The sequence below is a fragment of the Eurypyga helias genome, unplaced genomic scaffold (genome assembly GCF_000690775.1).
Source record: "Eurypyga helias isolate BGI_N326 unplaced genomic scaffold, ASM69077v1 scaffold15852, whole genome shotgun sequence".
NCBI lineage: Eukaryota > Metazoa > Chordata > Aves > Eurypygiformes > Eurypygidae > Eurypyga > Eurypyga helias.
In genome coordinates, this window is record NW_010236741.1 from 27,557 (window position 1) to 33,617 (window position 6,061).

A 6,061-nucleotide genomic window follows, 5' to 3' on the forward strand; every position below is an offset into this window, starting at 1 on the left:
AAATGTTAAATATTTTTACTATAACTGTGAGTGTCCTAATCAGGATGAAGAATGTTTTCTTAACATAGTTGGGGGAGGTTTTATCACTTTCTTATCAAGTTTGTGTGAAATGGGATAACCTGATTCATAGATTAAAATTTTGTACCTTGGATAAGCCTAGATATTTGCTACATAAAATGAGCAAGGTTTGGTTTAGCCTCTGCCAGCAGAAGTTGATGTCATTCATACATAGCATGATTTGGAAGGGACCTTAAAGACCATCTCGTTCCAACTGCCCTGCCATGGGTAGGGACACCTTCCACTAGACCAGGTTGCTCAAAGTCTCATCCAGCCTGGCCTTGAACATTTCCAGGGATGAGGCAACCAATGCTTCTCTGGGCAACCTGTTTCAGTGCCTCACCACCCTCATAGTGAAGAATTTCTTCTTTGCATCTAATCTAAATTTACTCTCCTTCCATATAAAGCCATTACCCCTTGTCCTGTTGCCACACAACCTTGTAAAAAGTCCCCCTCCAGATTTCTTGTAGCCCCTTCAGGTACTGGAAGTCTGTGATAAGGTCTCCCCAGAGCCTTCTCTTCTCCAGCCTGAACCCCAGCTCTCTCAGCCTTTCCTCATAGGAGATGTGCTCCAGCCCTCTGATCATATTCATGGCCCTCCTCTGGACTTACTCCAACCAGCTGATATCCTTCTGATGTTGAGGGCCCCAGAGCTGGATGCAGCACTCCAGGCGGGGTCTCATGAGAGCAGAGTAGAGAGAGAGAATCACCTCCCTCGACCTGCTGGCCACACTTCTCTTGATGCAGCCCAGCATACAGTTGGCTTTCTGGGCTGTGATCGCATGTTGCTGGGTCATGTTGAGTTTCTCATCAACCAACATGATGATATCGGTTGCACTTCCTTTTTCTACCAACACTGTAACCCCATTGTAGAAGGCCACCAAATTTGTCAAGCATGATTTGCCCTTAGTGAAACCATGTTGGCTGCTGTCAATCACCTCCTTATTTTCCATGTGCCTTAGCATAGTTTCCAGGAGGATCTGCTCCTTGGTCTTCCCAGATATAGAGGTGAGACTGACTTCACTGTGGTTCCCTGGGTCTTGCTTTTTTCCCTTTTTAAAAATGGGTGTTATGCTTCCCTTTTTCCAGTCAGTGGGAACTTCACTGTACTGACATGACTTCTTAAATATGATGGGTAGTGACTTAGCAACTTCATCTGCCAGTTCCCTCAAGACCTGTGGATGCATCTCATCAGGTCCCATGCACTTGTGCACCTTCAAGTTCCTCAAATGATCTCGAACCTGATCTTCTCCTACCGTGGGCAGTTCTTCAGTCTTCCAATTCATGCCTTTGTCTTCTGCAACTTGGGCAGTGTGGGTAGAACACTTGCCAGGGAAGACTGAGGAAAAAAAGTCATTGAGTACCTCAGCCTTCTCCATATCCTGAGTAACCAGGTATCCCATTTCCTTCCAGAGAGGGCCCATGTTTTCCCTAGTCTTCCTTTTATCACTGACATACCTACAAGCTTTTCTTGTTACCCTTGATGTCCCTGGCCAGATTTAATTCCATCCGGACTTTAGTTTTCCTACCCTGACCCCTGTCTGCTTGGACAGTTTCTTTGTATCCCTCCTAGGCTCCCTGTCCTTGCTTCCACCCACAGTTGTCTTCCTTTTTGTGTTTGGGTTTGTCCAGGAGCTCCTTGTTCATCCAGAAACACAGGCCTCCTGGTGTTTTTTCCTGACTTCCTCTTTGTTGGGATGCATCACTCCTGAACTTGGAGGAAGTGATCCTTGAATATTAACCAGCTTTCTTGGGCCCCTCTTCCCTCCAGGGCTTCATCCCATGGCACTCTACCAAGCAGGTCCCTGAAGAGGCCAAAGTCTGCTCTCCTGAACTCCAGGGTAGTGAGTTTACTGTGTGCCCTCCTCTCTGCCCTAAGGATATTGAACTCTACCATTTCATGGTCACTGCAGCCAAGACTGCTCTTGAGATTTGCATTCCCCACCAGCGCCTCCTTGTCACTGAGAACAAGGTCCAGCATAACACCTCTCCTCACTGGCTGCTCTGTCACTTAGAGAAGGAAGTTATCAACAAAGCATTCCAGGAACATCCTGGATTGCTTATGCCCTGTTGTGTTGTCCCCCCAACAGATATTGAGGTGGTTGACATCCCCCACGAGGACCAGGGCTTGTGAGCATGAAGCTGCTCCTACCTGTCTACAGTGGGCCTCATCTGCTGGGTCTTCCTGGTCAGGTGGCCTGTGGCAGACCCCTATTGATATATATCACTGATATCACCTGTCCTTGCCCTTCCTTTAATCCTGACTCATGAGGACGTAGGTATGTATGTATGACATACATATGGACGAATGTATGTATTGCAGCATACATACTAGCAGTGTTATGCTCAGTTTCTGTTTCATTGCTAGGGCTTCTGGGTTTTGTGGGTAGTCTCTTCTCTTTTATGGGGGATGAAGAGGCTACTTTGTATAATGATTAAAATTGTGGAGAAAGGTTAATTGGCAGCTTCTCAGGGGAATCACTAGATTTGGCCAATTAAGCATAATTCACATCTTCTACCTTAGAAATAACCGAATTTTATCTGTTTTCATTAGAGATGGTTAGGTTCAAGTTCTTGGGCTTTGGTTAAAGTTGAGAGAATCACTGAGATGAAAGCAAAAATGAGGTTTGGGAAATTTAAGTTGTAGTTTGGTTTATTTTTCCCAGAATGCGCTCCTTGTACTAGCTTTGTCAGCCTGCAGTGTGTTTTCTCAATAGATAAGAAAGCTTCTTGTGCTAATAAAACAAAAAATGAACAAGAACATCTAGCTTTTATTTCTTAACTGAATGTCTAGTGCTGTATGTCACAAAAACCTTGAAAGAACAAGCCCCATGTGCAGTGTAGAGAAACAAAGCAGCTGCATTTTGAGAAATACAGTTACTTCTGTCATTCATGTGGGATTTGGAAAAGGGTGCTACTTAAATATACATCCTTTCTGTTTCATATGAAACATCTTTTTCATGGAAACACAACTGATTTTGGATGTTTTGGGGTAGACTGATTCCTTCCCACCCCTTGAAGCTAAAGAGTTTCAGCAAGAATGTGGAAGGTAAGACCACTTTCTGATATTGAGGAAGTACATTTAAGACTTTCTGCTCCAACCTGTGAGAAGGGGTGACTGTAGGAGCTGAGGCATGCAGCTGTGTGACACTGGAATAGGACCAGGGATTCAGAGACCATAATATGTAGGCCACACCAAAAATTAAAAAAAAAAAAAAAAAAGGAAAAAGGTGCAACTTAAAGGCAAAAGGAAAAAAATGCAACAAGCAGATGCAATATATCCAACATGCCAGCCCTAACTCTTGTCCTTCCCCTGTGTGCAGTGAATGTCCTCTTGCCTCAGCTTTCATATGATAATGATCTGCATAGTCGAATATCTGTCTAGAAACCAAAATATGGAGAGGCTGATGGCAGTTCTCTTGCATCTGTTCCCTCTGCTGTAGCCTTTGGACCTGGGATACAAGTAGGGTTGTGGGAGGTTCCAGGAATTGACTGTACAGCTTTGAAGACTGCTATTAACAGTCTGATTCAACTGCAGGGGAGGCTGTGGAAAGAGGTAAGGAGGTTAAAAGTAACACTGGCACTAGAAAGGAAGCAAATACATGGAAATAGCAAAGGGCTTACTCCTCCAGAGGGTCTGTGTACACATGTTCCTGTCCCACTTCCTGCTCCCTCTTCAACCAGGCAGCATCCACCACAAGGTCACCTTCCTGTACATGGGCCATGAGTTTTGCCCCTACATCTTTAGCCATGACTTGCACAAAGGTATCCCCCACGTCATTGTACTCAGGTACAGTGTCTGCTTGCAGGATCACTCCTAGTTGGAAATGAGAGAATCAGCTCTCTCTAAAGTGGGTCATGCACTCAGCTTTGTGATAGATATTACTGTTCAATGTGCACTGTCCCATGTCTGAGGAATGTGACAGCCAATGGCATGCGCAGCTTGGCTGGATGGCTGTTGCTGCTGGCCAGTTCAAGGGAGTTTGGCCTGTCTCTTCCAACTCAAGCTTTCTCGCTGTCATTTCCATTTGCAGTGATTCTCAGTCAGCTGGAAGATTGAACTGGGAGACTGTCACCTTCAGAAAGGCCTGGCAGTAACTCAGGATGTTCTGGCATCTCAGCATTTCCTCTTGGTGGTAGGTCACAGGAGAGGATACTCCAGGTGTAAGCCGTCACTAGTGCTTGTGAGAAAGGAACTGGGAAGGGTTGTCCTAAAGGTCTATCAGAGGAGAGACCCTAATGTTTTCTTCCAAAGCAGATTCACAAGAATTTTACCCTTTAGGAGAGAAGGAAGCCTTGAAATGGAGAGACACCATTAATGAGGGGGCAAGGCAGGCATTTCCCTGCTGAAGACTCTGATTCTTTGGGTTGATCAGTGACAGTGAGGATTTCACCCTCTGCAGCCAGCCCAGCTCTCATTACTGACCTCCCATGCTTTCCTCTTTTTGCAGGGTGAGTTTGCAATGGTAAAAAACTTTCTCACTGCCCCTGGAAGCAAAGCACAGATACTTCATAATCATCTCCCAAGAAGTAAGCTACCTTTTTTTTTTTTTTTTGCAGTCATTCCTCATTTTACAGGTGGGGAAATGGAATAAGAGCAATGAAATCTAGCAGATCAGCTCTGATTTAAGGTGCCTCCTTTGTAGTAAAAAGATTGTGAGAAGGTTGTTTACCTACAGCATGCTATTGCAGCCTTCTAGAGAGCAGACAACATGTTCAGGCTTGGCCACTCAGAATTACTTGCTCCACTGCATGTAAGGCAGAACATGGAATAGCCCCCAGAAGATCTGTCTCTAACTAGCAGGTTTTAATCAGCAGCTGGCCTTTCCTGCCACAGTAGTAGCTACATGGTATGTAGGAAGTAATTTCACAGTGAGGTAGTAGCACAAAGTGCTTAGTTCGCTTTCTTTGTACTATAAACAGGAATAAATATTGCACAATCGGCCATGGCTGGGAAGTTTAGAGGTTAGATGAGTCATGGGGTTTTATGGCCAGAAGATGTGGCTATGATTGCTTAGACTGATCCTCTGTGTAACACAGGTCTTCAGATTTCCCTGAAACGTTTCCCTCTTCAAGTACAATACATGGATGCTTGATCTAGGAAACTATCTTCTGTGAAAACATCTACTTGTGATTTACCAAAATACACAATTTAGCCTGAAGTTTGTGTCACTTGTCTCACTGGTGAATCCCTCTTGCTGTTAAAGATGTGTGCTATGTTTCTGGCATTCAGTTTTTGCTTCTTGCAAGAGACTGCTCTTGCAGTGGCTTTGTGTGACTGAAGAGCCTTCTCTGACCAGTTCCCTACTACATCCTTCCCCTTTCTTCTGGTAAACTGAATTAATTTCCTGGAGCCTTTTGCTATAAGACTTTCTTTAAATTTCTTGTCCATTATCACTGCATCTTTATTAACTCTGTGTGGACAGCATGTGAGCAGTTGACAATGACCATGATTCAATGGCTGTTTCAGTCACTATTTCACAGGCTGCATTTTCCCCTGCCTGCAACTATATGTCTGCAGTTTGTCCCTAGATTTAGGTCTCTGACATGTAAAATCAAAACAGCAGGTTGGTTGCTTGCAACCAGCAACTTAAGAAATCTAGACTGGATGCAGATCACAGTGGCCCAGCCTTACTAGTTCCAGTTACTGGAGGACACTGGTGTGTTTCTGTGGTTTATCAACCACCTCTTCGTTGCACCAGCTTTGACATTCAAATTCAGTTGCTGTTGCCTCCCCAACTCTGTGATCTCTGCTGAACAGATAGATGGTAGGAACCAGGTTTGAGCGTTGCAGCTGACACAAGCAGTAGACTCTGCAGAGGTCACAGGGAAGCAGGATGGGCACATCAAGGAAGCTTTGTCTCCCACATCCTGCCAGGGGCAGGACACATGCACTCACACAGGTGCTGCTGTCACTGGTGCAGCCACTGTATAGGGGGAGAGAGAGAGACTTGTTGCTTACCAGCAGGTCTTAATTTGCATTCATGCAGGTACATGCCTACAG